The sequence below is a fragment of the Uloborus diversus genome, chromosome 9 (genome assembly GCF_026930045.1).
Source record: "Uloborus diversus isolate 005 chromosome 9, Udiv.v.3.1, whole genome shotgun sequence".
Taxonomy (NCBI): Eukaryota; Metazoa; Arthropoda; class Arachnida; order Araneae; family Uloboridae; genus Uloborus; species Uloborus diversus.
In genome coordinates, this window is record NC_072739.1 from 111,734,972 (window position 1) to 111,759,709 (window position 24,738).

A 24,738-nucleotide genomic window follows, 5' to 3' on the forward strand; every position below is an offset into this window, starting at 1 on the left:
GTTTATTGCAGCAGGATGTACATATGTATCTCTCAAAGGTCATAACTCAAAAAAGATAATCTGTAGAATGTTAAAATTTCGTATGTGGGGTCTGCGTACGTTGTGCACTTCCCCTTTTTGTTTTCGATCGGGTGTTCTGAAAAGCCTGTTTACTCATTTTTTGTGGCTATTAATTACTTATTTCAATGAAAAACCAATATAGCGTCTCAGACTTACGATCATTTGGTGATATATTGCCGAATTGGAGACTATGGAAACAAATATGAGATGGCGAAACCGTTTTTTTTTGTCACTTTATTAGATTCCCGTTGAACCGACTGTAATTTTTAATTTTTTGATATTTGTAATATGAATCATAGTAATGCAGTCTTTTCTGTTTCTCTTCGGCGGAGTTACAAGTTTGGTGCCCGTCGAAATACATTTTGGGGCCCTATTTCTCTATCACAGAAGTTGTAAAATATTTATCATAGACATTTTTGTAACTCCTACGGTGCCCCTATGGTTATGGGACCTCTCGCGCAATTGCAACATTTGCTATATTTTAAATCCGCCACTGCACGTCAAAACAAACTCGGGTGCAAGTTTTGAAAGGGTTTTTTTCCTCAATGTTTATGATTATTTAAAATTTTATTTTTACGACTATTTTTTGAATTTTCGAGAACACTTGCGTGCCCCTCCTCCCACTCCCTCAATTTCTGAAATTAAACTCTAGTTGTACTTCTGAGTTGTTTAAAACTAACACCTTTCATAAAATTGGAGATTTTTTTTTTCAAACTGTATCTATGGTTTAGAAAGAATTTAGGGCATTAATGTAAGAAACTGATTAAAGACGTTTTGAATGGTGATATAATTCAGAAATCAAAGGGACTTTTGATTTTTTTTTTTTTTTCGGAAGTGCTGAAGTAGATTCAGAAACTCTTCCCAGGCGTTGGTGGTAGCGGTTCTGTACTAAAAAAATGAGGCCGAGGTTTTGGCCGAAGTGTGATTTACTCCAAAATCAGAGGGTGACCCCCCTAACCCTACCTCGTCGTTTCAAGCATTTCTTAAATATTTAGCGATTATTTATTTTGGTCAAGAAATGTCATTTTGACATTTCTCATACTTGTTTCACCTATATTTCGTAATGTGCCATCTTTTTTGCATCATAAGTTATTTTCGTTTCTTATAGAAAAGTTTCAAGGATTTTCTATTATGCAATTTTTTAAATTTCATAAGATTATTGTTAAATTGAAAATTTTAATTTGAATTTGTTTGTAAAGCTTCATAAAAGATTAAACAATCAAATTGTTCAATATTATATGTGCAAACATCAGATCAAATAGTATATGTATTCAATTATTGACTTGGTGTAAATATTGAGTTTGTTTATTGTAGCTGCGTTTTAAGAACCTCGCTCTTTGCATGGCTATTTCTTTTTTCAGCAAAATTTATGTCACTGTTATAGCTTTTATGAAAAATGCCAACTTTTCTATTCATAAAATTTAATTAAGTATAAAAATATTCCTATTTTGATTTAATATTGTAATTTATCTGTTACTTTTTTGTTTAATTTGATGACTAAAAAATGTCTATGTCCATCTTTCCACTTTAATTGCGTAATTTGTTGACGGTTTCATAGTTTTATTCTTTTTTTTTTTTTTTTTTTGAATGATTAAACAACATAATTTAATGTTTTTTAACTATGTTTAATATACCTAAATCCATACATTATTACAATATTACTGAAATCTTAGTTATATGTTCAATAAAAAAAAACAAATCAATTCGTTATTAAACAGTCTCTTTGTTTTTCTTCCCTTTTTTTTTCTTTCTTTATTTCTTTATTTATTATTATTATATATATATATATATAGATGTATATATTTTTTTTTGGTGTTGTTCTTTCTCTTTCATCATACAGCAGTCAAAAAAGGAGAAGCATAACTACACCCTATACAGATTGCACGTAGTACAATCCAAAAGTTCGGGGACAAGCTGTATAAAAACTTACCCAGAATAATTCACATTACCGAAGCACATCCACCTTCAAAAGGTCACCTTGAGGGACTATGTACTTCTGCCAGTGTTCATATAACTTTTGGAAACACTCCTGGAAGCCATTTTTCGCTACCTTCTATGATGCAGCTTTATCTTCTCCTGATGGAAGAAAGCGGCGTCCATGCAAATGTCTTTTTGCTGGGAACAGGTAAAAGTCACACGGAGCAAAGTCCCACGAAACGTTATGTTATTTGTTTGTCATATCAGAGTATTGACCAATCGAACCGTGCATCCTCGACATGAAAGTCGCCTTCTTCCCCACGATAAAGTTAAAGCAGCAGCGCTAGAGGCCTTACAGGAGGTTGCGAAAAATGTCTTCCAGGAGTGCTTCTAAAAGCCATACGAACGTTGGCAGAAGTGCATAGTCGTTCAAGGTGACTATTTTGTAGATAGATGTTCTTCGGTAATGTGAACTATTCAGGGTAAGGTTTTATACAACTTGTCCTCGAACTTTTAGATCATACTACGTACGTATGAGTTTTCAACTTACTATTTCATAACGTTTTTGAGTGACGCAAGTTTACGCGCATGAAGGCATCACAAGAGAATATTCGATAATTAACTGAGGAGGCGTTCAAAATTTATATTTCGGTTATCTATATGTTTTTAGGGACATATGTATGTACAGATGTGCCGAAAAACTTTTGAAGTATAAATTGGGTGATCGTAAAATAGAAATTTAGGTCGAAATCTGATTTTTTTTTTTTTTTTTTTTTTTTGTTTTTACAATTCCTTATTCGTAGAAAGGAAGTAAAGTGAAATGAATCAATGATCCTTTAAATCCCTGACAATCTTATCAATTTATTTTTTTTAATTTTTTAATTTTTTTTGCCATCGGCCAAAGGCATCGGCCATCGGCCATCGGCAATCGGCCATCGGCCATCTTTGAACAATCGGCCAACAATCGGCATCGGCCCATCGGCCAAAAAATGCCATCGATCGAGCCCTAATATATATATATATATAATATACGCTCGTTAAGAAAGAAAAGATGGCGACATTATTCCAAAGCATTTATTGAAGGATATTCAATGATTGCTTCATAAGTTTGATGCAAAAAGTGTTGTATGATTCACTTAGTGTTACTGCAATACAAGTTTGAAATTGAAGAGAAGTTTTTGATACGATACATTTATACAAATAATGTGATTAAATTGTATTAATTCAATAGAATGAAAAAAGATCGTCCATAAGAGGACCGTGCAATCAACATTTGATGAAATACAGTAAAACCTGTAAAGTTGACTACCCTTGTAAGTTTATCACCTGTCTAAGTTGACCGCTTTTATCAGGCACGGAATTAGCCATTATCATATAAATCAACCTCTGTAAGTTGACCACCTGTTTAAGTTGACCACTAAAGTATTGCACCGCAAGTGGTCAACTTACACAGGTTTCACTTACTTGGTGCTGGTGTTTGAATTTTTACCAAATGATAAATGACATTTGCAAATATTAATGATTCCTCTCTTACTAAAACAATAAGATGCTTTCAACCAAATCAACGGGCTAAATGAAAAGCTAAGAAGTTTGTTAGTTGACCAGCTATAAGGATAATTACAAAAAAAGGGAATACATTTTAAGAGTTATTATTAGTTTCACGATCTTGGGTTTGAATTTTCACCAGATTATAAGTGACGTTTGCAAATGTTAATGATTCTTCTCTTACTAAAACAATAAGATGCTTTCAAACAAATCAACGGGCTAAATAAAAAGCTAAGATGTTTAATAGTTGACCAGTTATAAAGGTAATTACAAAAAAGGGAATAAATTTTAAGAGTTATTATTAGTTTCACGATCTTGGGTTTGAATTTTCACCAGATGATAAATGACATTTGCAAATATTAATGCTTCCTCTCTTATTAAAACAATAAAATGCTTTCAACCAAATCAACGGGATAAATGAAAAACTAAGAAGTTCAATAGTTGACCAGCTATAAGGATAATTATAAAAAAGGGAATAAATTTTAAGAGTTATCATTAGTTTCACGATCTTTGGTTTTTGTTTTTATCTCGGGAACTTTATGAACCCAATCTTGGGCTTTGAAAAAAATCCCAACGGCAGCCCTGACAACAACAGATAAAGCTGATTATCCTTATTAGGTCCTTATCCTCAAACTTTTTGCAAGGTAACTTCTTAAACCTCTTCACCATCATACAGTGACCTCGCAAAGCCATTTGGGGGAACTCCTCTTATTTTTGAGAGATTTTTCTTTTAAATAGCGGTTTTTTCCAATAAAAATTTGACTAAAAGATGATTCAGATCAATGACTTATTTCAAAAAATCATCTGATTTAAACTGTGATTAAAATTGAGGATATTTAAATCAACCATCACTGCTGGCAACTACTTGAATTTTTGAAATTCCAGTAGTATGCAAATACCACACTGATCACAAAATGGTAATTCCATGGGTAACTGACTGACATTTTCAAAGCAAAACCATAAGCGTTTTGAAATTCCACAAAAAATATTTATTATATTTTCCCTTCGTTTATTGTTTTTCTTAAGCTGAATTCAAAGGTGTATTAAAATTCTCAAAATAAATTTCAGTTTGACTAAACAATCATTTAAATCGTGATTAAAAAAGAAATCTGCTGATTTAAATAGTTATTAAAATCGAGGTTATTTAAATAAAGTATCACCGGTGGGTATTACTTGAAATTTTGAATTTTTAGGAGAATGCAAATTTTACTTTGATCATAAAAGGGCAATTCCGAGGGGAACTGTTATACATTTTTGAAGCAAAACCGTAAGCACTTTGTCCCATTCCCACACAAAATAATCATTGCTTTAAAAAAAATCTCTAGTTTATTGTTCTTGTTAAGCTAAATTTAAATCTGTACTAAAACTCTCAAAATAATTTTTGTCTGATTAAAACAAAAAAAATAGTTATATACGTGGTGACATACTGACATACTGGTTGCATTATTATCAGTCAGTTACCATGTTTTTAAATATTTAAAAAAAAAAAGCAAAGAATATTTTGGGAATTCAATTTCAACACATTAAGTTCAGTTACAAAAAAAAAAAAAAGAAAGAAAAGAAAGAAAGAAAGAAAACAGTAAACCAGATGAAAAGATTTTTTTTTAATGTATACTTTACATGGAATGTGACAAAATGCTAATGGCTTTGCTTCAAAAATGCCAGTCAGAGTTACCCTTGGAACTGTCCAAAAGCAAAATTGCCAGAACAAAAAAAAAAAAAAATTTCAAGAGGGAAAAAAAAAATACTTATTCAGAAGGGGAAAAATATGTTTATTTAAAAAGAAAAAAAGTCACTTCACTTCAAAACTCACTGCACAACGTTGCGTAAGCTTGAAGAAAAACAGACTTCAATTCCAATTGCTCTAAGAAATTAATTTTTAAAACTCTTTACTCACACAAAAATATCTCAAAAAATACCACATAATAACTTTGTTTTCCTAGCAGCACGTTCTCATTTTCTTTTACATTTTACATTCTTTTTGAAACATTCCTTCCTCACCGTACATGCTTTAGAGTATTTTCTAGCAGCTATCTCAAAGCTTTCCTCTTCTTCGCTATTTTTACTTTGGCATCATCTCCCTTACATCATAATCGTTATGCGTGGGAAAATAAGGACTGCCAAGAAATAGACAATTATCTTTTTTTAAGCTCCAAGAAAATGAAGCATTTTCTAGTTCTTTTTTGTTTCGAATGCAGCTGCAGACGATTTCTAAGTTGAGTGTCGTACGGCGACGCTCAGTTTTACTCGCATTTTTCAGCCGTAGTCTGAAAATTTTAGTTCAATTCTTTTGTTGCATTTTCAGCTTCCCGTTGTAGCACATTTAAATGCACTCTAGCCAAGAAACTGCTTTACATTTTTTTTCGTTCTCGTTTTTTCCTCTTAGTGTAAAGATATTTAAAGGCATGAATGTTCATATACATTTTCGTTTATACTGAAATTGCTTAATATAACGTTAAACTTGAGGTAAATCTATGTCTTCAACATATTTCACATTTTTTAAGCTGATCGTTTCCAAGTTGTTAGTTTTGCTATTTCAACATTTTAAATTCATTTTAAACTATCAAAACAGTACGTAATGGGGTTGTTTTCTTCAGTCAAAAGTACTACTTTAGTCACTGAAATTGATAGAATGAGTAAAAAAAAAATCGACCCAGAAAATACTTTCACTTTCCCAACAGTTATTTTTTAATTAAGTTTTTAAAATGTCCGATTTTTCAAACAAGGCGTGGTCTTTATGACGTCATGAATGATGCGATTTGGCACATCTTTCTACCACGTTTCCACGTTATGATAATCAAGAAGCGAATTAAATATTGCCCTTTATGCTTGCTATCAACCATATCGTTGCCAATACGCGTGAGTAAAGATGCGAATTAAATATTTTTCTCTGTGAGTGGCAACACTGACTGGTTGTGATGTCACACGACAGAAGTGTAAACAATAAAAGCGCACCAATTTAAGTAATTTTTAAAAAATATTAAACTTAAACAAATTATTTAAAAAATGGTCAGATCCTATGTTTTTAAGCATGTTAGAAAAAAATGCTTTTAAAATTTTGGAAGCGACCCCATTGTATGTTTTAATACAGTCGCAGATAGTACATTTTATAATATCACACAAGTAGTGTGCTTTAAATTCCATTGTAAAAGTCTTGTATCCGACTCCTTAGCGCTGCTATAACTTTCTTCGGTGGGGAGATATTAGCTCATAATGAACCACAATTTTTACCTACTGGCTGCACAATGCTAATGAATATACAGCTTAAACTAAATCTCCCTCTTTTTTTTTTTTTTTTTTTTAATAATCAAGAATAAACGCAACACAAACACACCGTTCTCCGCATTGCATCACACGGGGACTTCAAAATGTAGGTATATATTGAAAAAAACCAACAGATACAAGGCAAAAAAAAATAAAAAAAAAACAAAGGGAATTAAAAGAACAACATGTAAAATTAGTCAGTTGAACTATTTAAAGAAACAATCAATAAAGTTATAGAAGGCAAGAAAGGCATTTGGGAGCGAAACAAGTTTGATCAAGCTCGGCAGCCATTCAATGTTGGATTCAATTAGCTTAGATTTCAGCGAATTTTGAGTTTGAAGAAACAACTGACAAGGGAACACCAAATAGAACACACTGACACTCTGTTCAACATCAAGATCGTATCCATGCAAGTTGGAGGGCAGCAATTTGAAAACTGAACGCTTGCCGGGAAGATTAAACCTCCCAACCTGCCGGTAATTGCGCCCCTGATCTAACTTTTATTTCAGCTTAAGAGATTCAAATGTCAAGTTTTTGAACAGACATTAAGTGAAGGGTCTTTAATTATACAGGATTCCTTACAATTACATCCAATATTTTCTTTTTCTATGAACTAAACGAGAAATTCCAAAGTTAAGGACGTAAAATATGTACATATCTTAATGCAAGGCGTTATAATTTTTTCCAAGACAAATTTCTACTTTTGCCATTTGTCAAGGGACAATTTATTCCCCCTCTTTAGGAATATTTACTTTTTGAAAAATCAGGCAAGAATAACGATATTTATGAAGCGTTTATTTACCCATCGATCTACAGTAGGTGTGTGCGAAAGTTCTATTGCGTTCAATCAGCCACCTTAAGAGGATAAAACATTAAATATTTATGGTCAATACCGATTTCACTTTAAACATCCCATAAAAATTTAAATTTAAAAAAGAAAATTACGCACCCACCTTTATACACTCAATCACAATATCTTCCATAAGTAAACGAAGATCTACCGTTGCCATTCGGCGAAGAACAATTTACACCTCATTTTCGGGAAAAGCTGAGTTTACTTCCCCTCAGTGGCATCACATGCCTGTCAGATCCAATAATTTCGCATCTCAATTTTAAACAAGTATCCTGCCGTGATTTCCACAGACCAAGGGAAGTCGCGAAAGCCTGTTTGAGTGGCATCATCGTTTATCGTCAAAGCGGCTTCTGTGGGGCATATGGTTGTGCATCATTTCGTCAGCGGTGACGAAAAATATCTGCGACACTTAGTTTGTTAGGGTGAAAAGAGTGCCTATTAACTGAGAAAGATGACCCAGTAAAAGTGATTTCCAGTGGGACACGATGATCAAATTGGGTGTAAAGTTTATACACAGCAAAGATTTTTGAAGCTAAAAGCATAAGGAATGCTCCCATAGAAATGTCTAAAGTATTTTAAAATATTTCAAGAAGTGCTTTCCAAGGAATTACTTCATAGAAGCGAGTCTCCCTTTTACATACTTACGTCAGTAGATTTCTGAATGATTAAGAGATTGTCATATCTGAACTTAAAAAAAGAAACAAAGAATACAACTTCTGAGCTTATGCTTACTGAAAATTAGCTATTTACAACTGTATTATAGGGGGTAAAAGAATAAGTAAATTAACAAACTGAAATGGAGAAAAATCAGTTTGTCTCTACAAAATGAAACTTTTCCTACTTTTCAACATAATCCCTATCTACATTTATGCACCTGTCCCAGCCGTTGAGAAATCCCCCTGAGTTGAGAAATCTAGTTGGGTTTTAGATTATGAAAGTTATAAATTGCTATCTTTTGCGCATGCGCAGTGAAACAAAAATTGCTTTAAATGTCCACATCTCATCAAATTTTCCGCATTTTAATTTCAATTTCACATTTTAATATTAAACTCTTCTTTTACGCTGTCAATTTTTTTAAAAATTTGGTAATCTTTGAAGGAAAACTTTGCGTGTTATGAGCCTTCAAATAAAGTTCGTAGTTTTAAAAGAAATGCTTATATCTTCGTGAATATCAGTGATACTTTCTCGAAAGTATGTAAAATAATTGTTCATAGTAAGTTAACTAATTTCTGAAATTTACAGCTCGTTCTCAGCTATTTACGATGAATGATGACCAAATATTTTTGTTTTCCTCGATTTGTTACTGATCCCAGGAAAGCTAAGGGGATATAACTTTTATTAGAAGATGACAGCTGGAGCATACATTTTATGTGACAAAAGTTACAAAGGAGTTGGTCTCTTATTTCTTGAGAAATCCTTAAAAATTGTGAATTTTTTAAAGTGTTCCAATACTTTTGATCATACAGTGTATAATGGAGATGAGGCAGTACCAACCAGTCCATTTTATCAATGGTTTCACGGGTTGGTTAAGCAACGCGAGGACGTGCGTTGTCTTATTGGATAATTACACTTCTCCCCAGATATCCATAATGTTTCTCTCAAATTTTTGGCTTCACCATCTTCAAAAGCATACCTGAATAGTATTGGTTATCAACCCATGTGTGAGTTTGAAGTGAGGAAGTTGAAATTGCAGTCGGCTGGTCAGAATCTACTTGTAAAAACTTTCCTTGTTTATGCAACTTTCACCAAATTTTTAACACTTTCTAGAGGATACATTAACTATTATCAACCAAACAGTGAATCACAGAACGTTACTGAACCAATGTGGAATTTTTAAAAAGCCCCGACGTCGTTTAACTTAATTTTGGGGGTATAAACAGAGCAAAGTTAGCATTCAGCTGATTATAACTCATTCCTGTGATGCCAACTTAAAATCCCAAAAATATCAAACTTGCACTACCAACAATCTTTTCTTCACAGCAATCTGCTTCTTTAACTATTGAATGACCATCGTATATTTAAACTTTATAGGAAGCTCTTTACTGTCTGACCATCGATGAAATGGAAAGGCAAACATCCAATTCAGAGGTGGAAACGGCAGTTTGCAGGGACAGCAGTTACACTTTTTCAAATGTGTGTCATGCTCTAAATTATGCTGAGTCGCATTGAAATGAAGGAAACCTTCACATCAAATTTGTTCCTTTACCCCTCATTCAGAAAAAAATTCTTATCCGGCAGTGTGCTAAATCCATAGCAAACGTGATCTGACAAAGTGGGCACCCAGGGCACCTGTAGGATTCATACCCTCAACTTCCGGCACAAAGCAAAGCTTCTATCACAGATCCTCGGAGTCCGCAACGTTCTTCGCATGTTTAATCGTCATAGAGTTTTTTTTTAAACTGAAGTGAGTTCGGGTCGCCCGTTACAGGACGCATCCATTAAATTGTAGGGATAAAGATACATATTTTTTGATTATTGTAAAAGGTTTTTTTAGTTGCTTTTAGTCGCTTACTGTCATTTAGTCACTTAGCAGCAATATTTTCGGTTATAATTATTTTTCATAGCCAAACGAGTCGACGGCTTATATAGCTGTGGGAAAAAAATTGCAATATCTAAAAATATTTCTTTTCTTTTTTCTTTTTTTTTTTTTTTTTTTTTGTATTTTTGTCATCTGTTGCACTTTAGCATTATTATACAAGCTTCCTTTTTTGGTTTCCTTTGTAAATAAAGCATAAAAAAATCAAATTCCAACATTTCACTATCTTTAATATATAATCCAAAACTCGTTTCTTCAAAATACCTCAAAAATCATTTCTGCAGATACTGCGTTTTATTTTCTCAATGCAGTACATACGAGTTGGTAAACTAAGAACCTACCGATTTTTTTTTTTTTAAGTTGCACAAACTGATGAACTGGTGAGAAATGAAAGTTGAAGAATTAATTTAACTTAAGTGAAGCAAATTCATGGAAAATTTGGGGGAAAATATGTGCCACGAAAAAGTTTAAGCATTATGATGAGCAACAAAAAAACTGCACCTAGTAAAACTTCGAAATGGGAGAATAAATGGATTTTAAACAGCAAATGTCCGTATTCCAACGCCTCAGAGGTGAAGTTCCCAGAGTTAGTAAAAAAATTTCGTATTCTGAAATTTGATTCACTTATAGTACTTAAGTCTTAAAATCAAAGCACGCTACTGCTGTTTTAAATATATGTTGCCACGTTGAAGGGTTTGCAGACAAAATTTAAAAACTCAGTTATTATTTTTTTAGTTATTTTGAACAATCTTCTTTAGGTAAAAAAAAAATCAGAATACGTTATTGAAGTTCACATTATATTTTTAGGCGTCAACAGATATTTAACGAGGATTTTTTTTTTGTACGTCCGAAGGCATTTCTGAATGTAATACAGCTAGATTTATGGAAAAACATAAAATGATGAATCATACTTAGAGCACCGAAATCAATACACAGGCTTCGACTCTGCTCAGCACAATGCATATCAAACTACAATAAAGAGGCGTGTAATTTCATAAATATAATTAGGATGACAAGACAAAGTTTTTGAAATGTTTGTTGTTACTTTTTTTTCTTGAAATGCACTTTACTTTAAATTTTTTTCAAAAGGAAAACGCTTTACTTTGCAAGATTTTAATTTAGAGAAATGTATGCATTTCGAATTTAAAAAAGAACACAATTAAAAATATTGAATCAAAAACGTAAAACAAATCGCAATTTGAAAAAAATACAGCTTGCTCTCACTATATTTCGTAGCCTCAGAGCAACAGTAAGACATTTGAGCCTGAAAACAATAGTAAGATATTCCACTGTTGCTCTGAGGCGACTAATATACATAGAACAAGAACACTTCTATAGTCATTACGATTTTGCAGTTTATCTCAAAATTTTTGTGTTTAATAAAAATATGTACAGTAAAATATTCATGATATTTTTTCAAGTGCAGTTAATAAATCGAGTTTTTCCGAAAGGAAAACGCTTACCTTTGTGAAATTTTAAAATAAAAAAAACACTCCGAATTAAAATAAAAATAAATTTAAAAAAAACCATGCAATTTAAAAGATTAAATCGGAAAGATACGCAATTCGAACAAACTGCAGCTTGATCTTGCTATATTTCGTAATTTCAAAGCAACAGTAAGACATCTAAGACTTAGAACAACAGTAAAACATTCGACCGTTGCTCTGAAGTGACTAATATTATACATAGAATAAGAAATATTTTACAGTTATTATGATTCTGCTGTTTATCTCAAAACTTTTTGTGTATCACAAAAATATGTACAATAAAATATTCATGATATTTTTTCAAATACAGTTAGCACAAATAACATAAAATAGTACTTACAGTGAGGATTATTCATTTATAATTACCCTGAAAAGAAAAATAATTTAATTAATAAACTTTCTTTTCCAAACATTATTCTAGGAAAAAATCTTTTGCATACTTAAATTAAATTTTATGCATATGCTAACCACAATGACATAATTATTTTAAGCGTGATGTCTTTTTTGCTTTAGTTGTATTTGCTCATCCTTAAATTCTTTAGTAGCTTCCGTATTTGCCTTTTTTATGGTTACTATTTTCTTAACAGTAGGAAGAATTAATTAAATTTCAGTACTGCTGCATCATTTGTAATGTTGAATTTAATTTAAGAGCATTTAATTGGATTTTTCTTGCTTAAAAGTCACTTCTATTCATTAGTTTTCCTAATGGTGAACGTCCATGAATTTTATATAATTATTCATATTTATTGAGAGTTATTCAACGCTGTCAAAGTTTTTGAATTAAGTTTTATAGTTTAGCCCATTTTCAAAATTATAATTAAAAAACAATATGTTTTTAAAATATAAATCCCCTTATTCATACTACATCCTACATCAACAATGTCATCGTCATCCTGTCTTTAAAGAATAAAATATATTTCATTAATCTCAAAAATCTTCCTACTTTACCTAAATTATCAATGGGTAAAGAGTCTTGACATTAACGATTTATTCAGAATTATGCATAGGATATCATTTACAGTAACTTCTTCTCACGATTGGACGGAGTGGTCTGATCCCTAGAAACTTAGTATTAATCCATACTTCTAATAATTTTAAAACTCCTTGAATAAGCACGACATGTCACGGGAAACTCAGTTACATCACTACGAGTTACAATAGTCACAATACATAAAGTAACATAATAGTGACATTTGACAGGAGTCACGCCATGACTCAATTGTGCCTTGCTTCATGTGACTTCAGTGCGACACTGCGACGTTACTGCAATAGTAAATTTTTGATCAGTCACTTTGGGAGATTGTGAAGACGTAAGCGCAACGTCATTTTGCGACGTCGCTGACGGCTAACATTCGAATGTTTCATTAATTTGTCGAGACTATACTAATAACATAATTTGACATCCCACAAGAGTCACGTCATGACTCATCTGTGACCTTCTTCATGTGACTTCACTGCGACACTGCGACGTCGCTGCAATAGTAAATTTTTGATCAGTCACTTTGGGAGATTGTGAAGACGTCAGCGCAACGTCATTTTGCGACGTCGCTGACGGCTAACATTCGAATGTTTCATTAATTTGTCGAGATTATACTAGTAACATAATTGTGACATCCCACAAGAGTCACGTCGTGACTCATTTGTGACATGCTTCGTGCGACTTCACTGTGACGTCGCTGCAATAGTTAAGATTTGACCAGTCTCTGCGAGCTTGTGAAGATGTCACTGTAACGTCATTTTCTGAAGTCGTCGCTGGCTGACATTCGTATGTTTCTGGAACCTGTAAACAGGGATTATTTATTATGTGATCGTCACCCAACTTTCTCATATAAGTCTCATTTTGCTTGTTACAACTGTGCTGTTAGGAAACTTAATGAAAAGGGGAAGGTATTTATTTAACAAATAATATTTGAAAAAAAAAAAATTACAGAGGAGCTTTTCTTTATGTTTTTCCTCCAAAATTTACCTTTTGCATTGGAAAAAAACTGACGCTAAAAGAATTGGAAATTTTATTGCAGACAGTATATTGTACTTAGGGGTCATCCCCAAATGATGTCACGTTTTGAAGAGGGAAAGGGGTTCCTGATGCTGACAATGTGTGACAAAGGCAGTGAAGGTAACAAAAAGTGTGACAGCACTAATTTTAATTAAAATTAAAAAGTTGTTTCATACTAATATGCTTATTATATGACATAAATCGTGACATGGGACAATGCGGCGAGAAAAGTAAGGTGAAGTGTAGAATTTTGTGATATTAGAGGATGGGGTCAAATACGTTGAAGAAACGTGTGAAATCAGTCCCCTAATCTGAGCAAGTCACTACTGTGATAGGAACAGGGGACCCTCGGGTGTGATGTGATGTGATGTGAAATCAGTCATGGATACTTCCGTTATCATTCATTTCGATTTTCCATACTAAACAGTTATTCGAAGGTTAAATGATAAGGCGTATTTTTTCTCTTCCAATAGAAAGTTTTCAGTAGCATTCGCGTAGTTTCTGAATGGAATATATTTCCGCATTAATTTAGTTAATGCTTTGTGATTTTAAATCGCTTTATAACTAAATCAAAGGCTTTCCAGAGCCTCATAAATATTCAACATTTCTCAATGAATCTACCATATAAGTTCAGTCCATGTTCCTTACAAAATTTGTAAAAGGAGTTAGCATATAATCCTGTTATAACCAGAATTATCTATCAGTAAATATATTCCAGAAGAGAACTTGCTTATTCGAGAATCTCTTTAACACAAATTAAAGAATCTCTTAATGAATGCCTAATGAGAAATTAATTTCTATAATTCCAACACACAACTCATCGCAAAGTCCAGCCATCATCAATCTTCGAACTAAAACTCGCTCGCATTTCCCCCGAAAAGCGCTTTAGTAGTCAACTCCAAAAATCTTCTAATAAATCACTCAACTCAAAAGATTTGAAAAGCGCAAAGGGCAAGTCCTCGTCTCAAACGCTTTGTCTGGTCTTTAAACTTGAAATTCTGATCTCCTGATCTCTGAAATCTGCCTCCTCAGTGCTATCTCGGCGGATTATAAAATAAGATCAGTTAAGGCCCCTTTCCCAAAAGCAAGGCCAGGTGCAAGGAGAAGTCGCCTAAGGTTGAAGTCTTATTAGTGATTCTTGACAAGGGTTTGTGTAATCGCCGATTACAAGGCGAATCGCAAAAGCGTGGGTTTGTTCGGACGTGATCGAACCTTGATTGTTATAGCTATCGTCGGATTTAAAGCGTGTATTGACAACTCATTTGAAGATCTACTGCAATGAGAGGAATAACTAAAGTCTTTGTAATTTGAAAGGTTATAAACAATGGCTGTTATACGTTTTGAGGATGTACAATTAACTTTAAGAGGCAAAAAATCACGATTTTGTGGCATGCTATATTCTATAAACGGGAGCTTGTTCGATGCTAATGACTAAAGTTGGTATTGAGGGAGATTTTCAGCTGCTTTACACACTTGGTTTCATGCTTCAACACCGCTTTTATACGTTATTGATGATCTTAAGAAGATTACATTGTATTGTGCACGCGATTGCTTCAAAACCTAGACATTAATATCATACAATGTAACAGAATCACGTATTTTTAAAATTTTTCTTTACTTTTTTAAAAATGAATTTAACTAATTTTCGGCATTAATATACGAATATACTCGTTTAAGTAACATCAATATCTTCGAATATGAGATTTTATTTATTTTTTGTTTTACAATTTCAAAATCTGGATACTTGTTGCTAGCTTTTTGTTTTTATCCCCAACTCTTTCGTTTTAATTATTTAAAATGGTAAAAATAGGAATATTCTATTATTACCTTATCTAAAATATGTTAGAAATACTCTGTTTTAAATTGGACAAAATATCGTTGTTAATGACAAAAAAACTTGACATTCGTGTCCTCTTTACACTACAACGTTTACTTTTACCGTAGTGTTGGTGTAGAAGTACACTGTAAGTCTGGGGGCCGTAAACTGTCGTGGGAACGTAAAGAGTGGGGTCTGCAGAAATAAGTTTAAAGTTGAAAAGCTAATTAAGTTGCAATTATCCTAGCGCATGAAGTTGAAAGCCAAATTTCATTCGCTGTCACTGAAGCGTCGTCTTCAACGTCAAACTCAAAATTTGCTGTGAGGTTTGAAAATGAGAACAATTTACATTCGAGACATTCTTCTTCCATTTTATGCAAAAAAAAAAAAAAAAGCTTCTACTTTTTTTTTCAGATTTACAATATCCTTTAACTGCATAAAATACACCGCCAGCTCATTCAATTCCAGTCGAGGACTGCAGTTTCGTGCTTATTAGCACTCAGGCTGGAATTGACTGAGCTGGCGGTGTATTTCATGTATTTCTGCCTTAGCCCTGGCTATAGGGCGGTAACTTACTGAATATACCTGCCTTGCCTGCAATATTCGAGTTGAACCGAACCATTGCTTCGGTCACTCGTCTGGTCAGTGCTAATTCTATATTAGCTACCAGTTTGTTTGGCACTCTTGGCTTCCTTAAGAGGTTTTCCGCGGAAAACCGCGGAGGCGGAAAACCTCTTAAGGAAGCCAAGCGTGCCAAACAAACTGGTAGCTAACATAGAATTAGTCCTGTGCCGGACTGATAAGTGCTAATAAGCATGAAACTGCAGTCCTGGCTGGAATTGACTGAGCTGGCGGTGTATTTCATGTATTTCTGCCTTAGCCCTGGCTATAGGGCGGTAACTTACTGAATATCCTTTAATTGATTTGAGCAGTGTATTTGAAAAAAATAAGAACGCGCTTTAGATCCCTCTTTAATCTCTTTTACACAAATTAATGAATCTACAACTAGGACTATACTAACATATGGAAATGTTTTAATTTGACGTTTCTTTTCGTGCTTTATCAACCAATAAGGAAGCTTGTACAGTAAAGTTTAGGTTAGGATCAGTGATTCTCAACCTGTGGTCTCCTCGGACTGTTTTCATATGATCCGCGAAGTGAACATTGAACAGTCATAAAATAATCAATTTAAATCTTGGCTCTTTAGACGTAAATTAATGCGTCTGCCGAATTTTTTTTAACTCAAAACGTTTGCAGTATTGTGTTGATCTAACGTCTAAACGCGCCTGAACCTGGTGCCTTATATATTTTTAGATTAATAATACCTATGTAGTACGCCAAGGATTCTGAAAGGTACAAGTGGTCCTCAGTGGTGAAAAGGTTGAGAACCACTGCAATAGATTAAAAAAAAGAAAGAAAAGAAACAAAAAGAAAAAAAGAGAAATTTGTGGATACTGCCCTTTACTTTCCCACAGCATTATAGTCCCTAGAACGTATTTCGTTGCGTAAATAGTCTGTATTCCCTCTAAATTGTAAACATTCGCATAAAACTGACAAGAAGAGCCGGAACTGGGTTCCCGTGGGCTCCCATGCAAATAAGGCCCTAATATATTCCCACATTACTTTTACAAAGAGGTGCAATTTTAATGCAAGAGAAAAGAGCAAACACTTACAACTTTATTACAGTATACGATGCCAGCGAATCTAACTAATACAGCTGCAAAATTTTGTACAGATGCATAAATTTGAACAGAGTCCTTTTGACTTTGGTAATTGCAAGTTTGACTCATTTAGTAACGTTATTAAGAAATTGCGAAACACTTGCTAAATACATGATGAAGTAAGAACACTTGCTAAATACATCATAATTTTTAAATCGTTATTGTTTATAAAGAATCAAAAAGGCTCTAAACCAGGGCTTCCCAAAGTTTGCATTTGCGGCGCCCTCTGAAGAATTAGAATTTTCTCTCGGCACCTTAACCTATCTCTGTTACATTATAAATATTGATACTATGGACATTTCGCGGCACCCCTCACCTCTCCCTACGGTACCCCAGGGTGCTGCGGAACCCAGTTTGGAAACGCCTGCTCGAAACCAATATTGTATTGCATGAACTAATATTCTTTTGCATTTTTAAAAACAAAATTGCGTCAAAAGAGTTCATTTCAGCGTTCGAAAGCAACTTTATTTTTAAAACAATTTTTCCAATACATGGTACGTTGAAATTATTAACGTTTACATCCTGTTATTCATCCCTGTTAGAAAAATACTTGTTTGTAGATAATTAAAGAATCTTAATTATTCATTTTAGTAAAACAGTCATGAATTATTCGCAAGGAATCAAAATTTCACTTAAGATAAACTTCTCCACCTTGAATAAAAATGGCGGCTCGCATGCGGAATTTTTGAAAAAAGATACGACGGCATTTTAAAACCCTCTTTTTCCAATAACAAATTTTCTTGTTCAAATGCTTTGAGCCAAACTTCTCGTTCCGTGGTTAGACTTAATTTGGAATTTTCTTTTATCCCCTGCTTCTTTATTTAAAAGAAGCAAAAGCCGAAAGCGTTAATTTGTGAAGAGACTAACTGACTCGGCATCTCGTTGCGCAGGGTTACCTCAAAGGGAAAAGAAGCAAAACAAAAGTTAAAATAACTACTTTGGAAGAATGTTGGCGATCAGATGGGGGAAGGAATTGGCGGCCACGCCTCTTAATTAAACGGACTTTGATGCTAAAGCAGTCGTGTTTTTCTTTTTTTTTTTTACTTCTCTCAAGCGTAGAACTACTTCACATCGTGATATTTTTTTTTTTTTAACTCCCGTTGGTTTCAGCTAGTGATAAATTCGTGACGTCGTGTTAAAAAGGTGTCAAAAGTGTTAAGTGTGGTGTTCTAGTTTTACACTACATTTTCTATGATAATGATCGTTGTATGACGTTCTTTCATGCTGTGAGCTTCGACATATTTCCTTTTTACCTTCGTTGCCACCAATTCAATAAAAATCTAAAACTCCCACAGAGTTGGGTTATAGTAAAAATCATCTTTCATCACCTTTGGTCTTGTACGCAATTTGCTTTCCATTATTTTCAGATATTTTACGCGATATTAGTAAGAAAAGAGAGCTAGTAGAAGTATTAATTCGCTGAAAAAAAAAGAACATACGGTGTCTTCCCAGTTTCACCGACGCTAAATGCCCAACCCCGCCCCACCTCTTTTCAGTCATACCTTTTGATATTTTAATGAGGGGGAGGAAATTTGAAGTGTCGGCGAAAATGGGGATAAACCAGACATACAATCTTTGCATAAATATAACGACAGAACTTTTTTTTTTTTTACTTTTGGATAATTGAATATAAATTTCAGAATAATTTTTCTCCATTTTGATTTGTTCCTATACGTGACTTAATAAATGTTCTTAATATTGAGACAAAAGGGAATGACATTTAGTTTTCATTTTGTAGAAAAATGCAATACGATTCTAGGATTCACTTATAGTATTTTATTCTTAATTGACATTTTGAAGTTCACAATTTCTGCTTTTTATTAGCTTTTATTATTTTATCTCAGTCGTTGGCATACAGTAAAGAAATTACATAGAGTATGAAGGGAGATGAAATTGAAGCCGGAATTATGGGATACACAGCTGTGCAATGATGAGCGGGGTTATGATAATATGATCGCTTCACGAAAAAAGTTTTCACCAATCTCGCAAAGAGACCGAATAAAGTAGCTGGCGGGTTGGTTTGCATTTTAATTCATGTTTTAATGCAATTTCAAAAACGTGCTTCATTAACTTGCAAGAATATCTAAGTTTAAACTAACAACCAATCAGTGGTTGCTCCCATAATACGCCGTATATTCTCAAAATTTTTTTTAGAGACATAGCGTATACCCTCAAGCTTCATAAATTTTCATATTATAACATACTATGTATATGATCACATACACAAATTGTGCGTAATGGATTACTGGGAGTATACCCTCAGAAAAATTGATGAGAACATCACTGCAACCAATTGAGATTCAGTAATGGAATATTTTGAATCAAAATGTATCTCAAGATATTTAGAAAAAGTTAAGGATCTTGTGATACAGCGGTGCAACTTCCGGCTTCAATTTCTAAATATAGTGGGTACTCTTTATCAAGGACGCCCATATGCAAAATTATTGTAAGGGGGGAGGGGGCCTCAGATATTTTGCTCTCTATGTAATTTATTTGCTTTATGGTTGTTGGTGGGTGGAACAAACTTTTTAATCTTTGCCAAAAGCAAAAAAGAAAAATTAAGCTTTTTGTCTATCAAGGTTACAAATTTATTTCGAGGCTGAACTAAAGCAAATATAATTTTCTGGATTTCGCGCTTTTGATATTTTTTCCCGCAATACAGATTTTTGATGGTGTCCTTGATTCAAGTCAACAGTTAAAAAACGTTTTTAAAAGTATTTTTCGCCATATTTGTTTATTTTTTATGCAAATCTTTAGAAGTACCAAAACGCTTTGAAACATCTCAAAAGTCATTAACATAAATAAATATTCACCGGTATAAATTATTATCTAATATACATAGTAACAATTTTAAGTCATTGAGATTTTCCTCATCGTTTGCCAAGGTTGAAAGGTTTTCTTGCGGTAATTGTAAGTGAAAACATTTAAACGTAATTCATTTTTTATATTGTTGTTTACAACTCGCGCAAACGATGACAATAATCTATCCCTGTTGGCGCGATTGGCGCCAAAATTGAATCAGTGCCAGTTTTTGGGTATGTTCAATTTTATTCCAAATTTGACTTAAGTTGTAGCACTACGTCTTGAGGTACAGCAACCACAACTAAAGGGAAAGAATGGTCGATTGCACCACTCGTTTAGGTATATCGGCGCTAAAATTAAATAAGCTTTTGTACCTTCTGAGATTTTTCTCAACGCCACTCCCTTTTGAGCTTTTGCCACCAAATTTTTATCAAAACTTCTACTCTTTGAGGTCTACCAATAAACAAAGTTTTGTCTGAATCCGATTGTTATGCTTCCTCAGTTATAGCAAACATGTATAACGGAGAAAATGTTCGATTGCTCCACCCCGTTAGAGGAATTGACGCAAAAAACTAATGGCGTGAATTCACGTTGAGGTCCATGCATGCAAAATGTCGTTTGATTTTATGCAGTACAGTCGGGTCCCGACTTACGCGAGGGATGCGTTCCAAGACTTCTCGCGTAAGTCGAAATTTCGCGTTGTGGAAAAATATATGCATACAAATTTTTGAAAGGATGCCTAATACTTATAAACACCTCTCAAACTGCTCTAAAGCATTCCTTATCCATACACTAGTTTCTTGCATAAAGAACTGAACTTTTAGCGTATTTAAAAAATTAAAACTGTTATTCAACATAAAATACTTTATGATGAACAAAATGAATGACCAATGGGAATGAAAGACGTAAAATTAAAATGAAAAACTATAATAGTACAGTAAATACAGTAACAATATTTAAGAGTTAAAAAATGAAGATAGGGATGATTTATTCTCCATGATCAGATCGTTATTCTTATCTAATTCTGCATTTTTAAATACGTTTGCTTCGCCTTTTTAACGTTTCAATTTGTGGCAACATCTCCTCTTTCTGATCTCTTTATTAATCCACAACAGGAGCAGCTTCCATTTTCATGATATTTACTTTGGTAGACTGCTCTGCAAGCTTCAATATTGAAACCAAGTTCTGAACTTTTACGGATATCTTTTGGTTTTGACTATTAATCTTACGTATGGAAGATTCACTCATACTTATTGTCGCGCTACCGTCGAAGTTTTGTAGTTGTTCAAGCATATCGAGAATTTTAGCGTTTTTTATTTTTTATTAGAACATTTTTTTCCCATCTTCACTAACTTTAGATGAAGGTGACACTAAGATGCCATTATATTTACACAACTTTTATATTTAGAATGAAAAAAATAAATTATTTAAAGATGTTGAGTGGTTATTTTATGCACCAGACTAGTTCGGTGTGGAAACTTTGGCTGTCAGTGATGCAGAAAGGGATGCAATAACATTCGCGAAATCAATATTTAGTCGCCAATAACAAAGTTGATACTTCTTTCCAAAAAAATTCGTGTTGTGAGCGAAAAATTTGAGTTAGCTCTAAAATTCGTTAACCGGGAAAAATTCGCGTTATAACCATTTCGCGTAAGTCGAATCGCGTTGTAGCGGGAGTCGACTGTAGTCTTAGCGCTTGAGCGGTCACAAAAACCAGTCACGGAGACATATGCACACACACACGCGCGCACTCCTTTTCCAGAAATGGTCAAAATTGATTCATCCCACCTCAAAACGTGCAGCTCATTCGAAACTCAAAAATGTTCGCGAATCCAACTCTTTCTTCCATACGTTAGAGAAAGAAGAATGTAAAAAAGAAAGAATAATAAGTTTTTAATCAAGTAATATTACTTGAAAGTAGTATTTCATTCTAGGTAGAGTTGTCATCAGAAAAAGAACGAAGTAGCAGTATTTTAGCCTAGTAATTAATTCCTTAAAAAAAGAAATGGGGGAAGGGAATAGGAACATATTCTTATGGACATGCGGAAGAAATTTCTCCTAAAACTACCTTTTTTTAACCAATTTTCGGTAGGAGTTTTGTAGAGATCTGCTACAATGCTGACCGATGAAGAGAATTGTATAGCGTTGGCAATTTTAAAAAAATGAAAACCGAAATTCAAACAATTTAATTTCAATAGACGTATCTTTTAGCTCAGTAACGGACGTGTATCTCTTACGACACGTCTAATACAAAGTCAAAAGATATTATTAAAATAATTTTTCTGGAAACCTTTGAAGTTAATTTGCATTTTATGAAAGGTCCACATTATTTATAAAGTTCATGCAATGAACATATATATTTAATCTAACATATTTGTAGGGTATTTTTTGTAGCAATTGATACTTCTTTAACGGTAGAATTGCTCATTTGTATCTTGTGCTTGCTTGAAGTAACGAAAAGTTTTTAAAACTCTGAAAAAATAATAAAATAAAATACAACACTGTTTTACATGTGTTGAAATGTAAAAAGTTCCTTGTTTAAATAAGACTAACCTATTATTTATCGCTTATTTTTGGGCATAATTAGCTTTTCTAAAAAGTGAAATATTTCTGTTTCGCAAAACTGAACTGATGCAAAGAGTTTTACATAGTAGGCTAACTCGAAATATCGCCAAGCTGACTGACACAGGATTTGACATCTTACTTGCGGTGTCAAATTGGGAGGCATATCGCCAAGTTTGGCAACCATTTAAAGACTTGAATGGTTGCCAAACTACGACGCCCTTTTCGCTTGCATTCTTTTACATAATATGTCCATGTTTTACAGGGGTGCCCGCCTATGGGGGGGGGGGGTGTCATGGCGCAGACTGCGCCATTGAAGTTTTTAGGGGGGTTGTTTTGAGGGGAAATTTTTTCGTTTTTGGGGGAGCTCTTGCTTTTGGGAGTGGTTTTCGCGATATTTAGGGGATGCGCCCTAGCTCTTAGGGGAGGGGGCACCCTTGTGCTTTACGTTGCAACTTCACCTTGATTGCGCCAAAAAGAAGCATAATTTCAAAATCTTTTCAATGAAATTAAATAGCGTTCAGTTCCGGAAATAATCTAGGTAACAACATCAGCCAAAATAACTTGGTATGAATGGGTCTGAATTTTTAAAGAGATAATTTCCGCTTAAATAAGCTGCGTCTAATGTAATTATTATGCCTTAAAAACCAAAAATACTAGCTCCCTTTAAGAGTATCTATATCCAATGCCCCGTCGCATTATCACACTATTTAATGCGTCAAAAACGCACTCATGTGTAAAAGCTTCACATTTACTCTCATCAAAACTCTCTTAAGGTCTCGCTATCAAATTTGTCATCCGAATACACCTTCCTCTACATTTTCCAAAAATTCATCGATACCGTCGGCAGCTATTTTCTTTTTCCCCCTCGTAAAAGCTTGTAAAAAAATCCGAAAGAAACAAACAAAAATGGCGAGAACTTTTTTATTATTATTCCAGAAGCACTGTGCTTCGGGCGAAGTTCTAAGGGAATATAAGAAAGTAAAAATAAATGTTGGAAGAACTGAGCATTGGTGATTTTCATGTAATGTTCTTTTCCACACATTTTTTATTCTTTCTAGTCTGCTCTTTGGGTTCCCTCATCACAAAATCAATATAAACTTTCCCCTGGTGAAGATTCAGAAGTAGAAGATGGAAAGAAAAACTGCAAGAGTTAAGTAGCATACCAAACTGACTGACGGCTGCTCAGAGAAGGGCTCTGTTTTTCCTCATAACCGTCCGCGCTTAGAAATATTAAGTACATGAAATTCATATAATGCTAAGGTCTGTTTAATAATATAAAAAGCGAGTATGATTTATGCATTATTAAATGCATTGATACACACGCATGTGTAGACGAACGTAATTATTCTCCAAGAGAGAGAGAAAGAAAGAGAGAGAGGAGGGAAGAGAGAGAAAGAAAGAGATACAGTAAGAGAGATAGAAAGAAAGAGAGAGATAGAAATAAAGAGAGAGAAAGAAAGAGATACAGTAAGAGAGATAGAAAGAAAGAGAGAGATAGAAAGAAAGAGAGAGAAAGAAAGAGAGAAAGAAAGAAAGAAAGAAAGAGAGAGAGAAAGAAAGAAAGAGAGAGAAAGAAAGAAAGAGACAGAGACAGAAAGAAAGAAAAACAGAAAAAAGAAAAAGGGAGTCATAAAGAAATAATGAGCGAAAGAGAGAAATATGTAAGCAAACATACCTTTAAACTACTTAATTATGAATACTAATAAAGCCTTTAATATCAATTGAGCATTGATGTTAATTTTTTTAATTCATAGGATTAAGTTATACTACATAACTGTAATAACATTCGGAATGCAAAAGACTAAAGGAACATGAAAGTTAAAAAATGAGTAAAATTAAATAACCAAAAACAAAGATGAAAATTAAATCAAAAGTCACGCATATCTCACAGATATAAAGAGTAGTTTTTCAGACTGCTTCTCACGCCAGAACAATTTCAATGATGACTAAAAGTAGAGCTAGAGAAGGGGGAAGAGTAGCTATAGTTTTACGTTCGTGGCCCTATCTGGCGTAAAGCTGTAAAACGAAATTACCTTTTAATGTAATTCTCAGAAATACGTGCCCGTGGAAGGTAAAGTTTTCACCAAAAAAATTATAAACAATAAAAAATCAAGTGTCGTAAAGACAAACGATAGAAGTCAAACTTTTATCTTCTCTTTCTTCATTTATTCTGTTA

At 33.5% G+C, this 24,738-nt stretch overlaps 1 long non-coding RNA gene across 1 annotated transcript in view; it reads right to left on the reverse strand.

The window, feature by feature from the left end:
• Positions 1-24,738, reverse strand: part of LOC129229541 (uncharacterized) — a 227,080-nt gene that overhangs the window by 116,881 nt on the left and 85,461 nt on the right. The window contains exon 2 of the long non-coding RNA XR_008581104.1: positions 12,003-12,029. This is a non-coding gene — a long non-coding RNA (uncharacterized LOC129229541). The remainder of the gene's footprint in view (positions 1-12,002; positions 12,030-24,738) is intronic.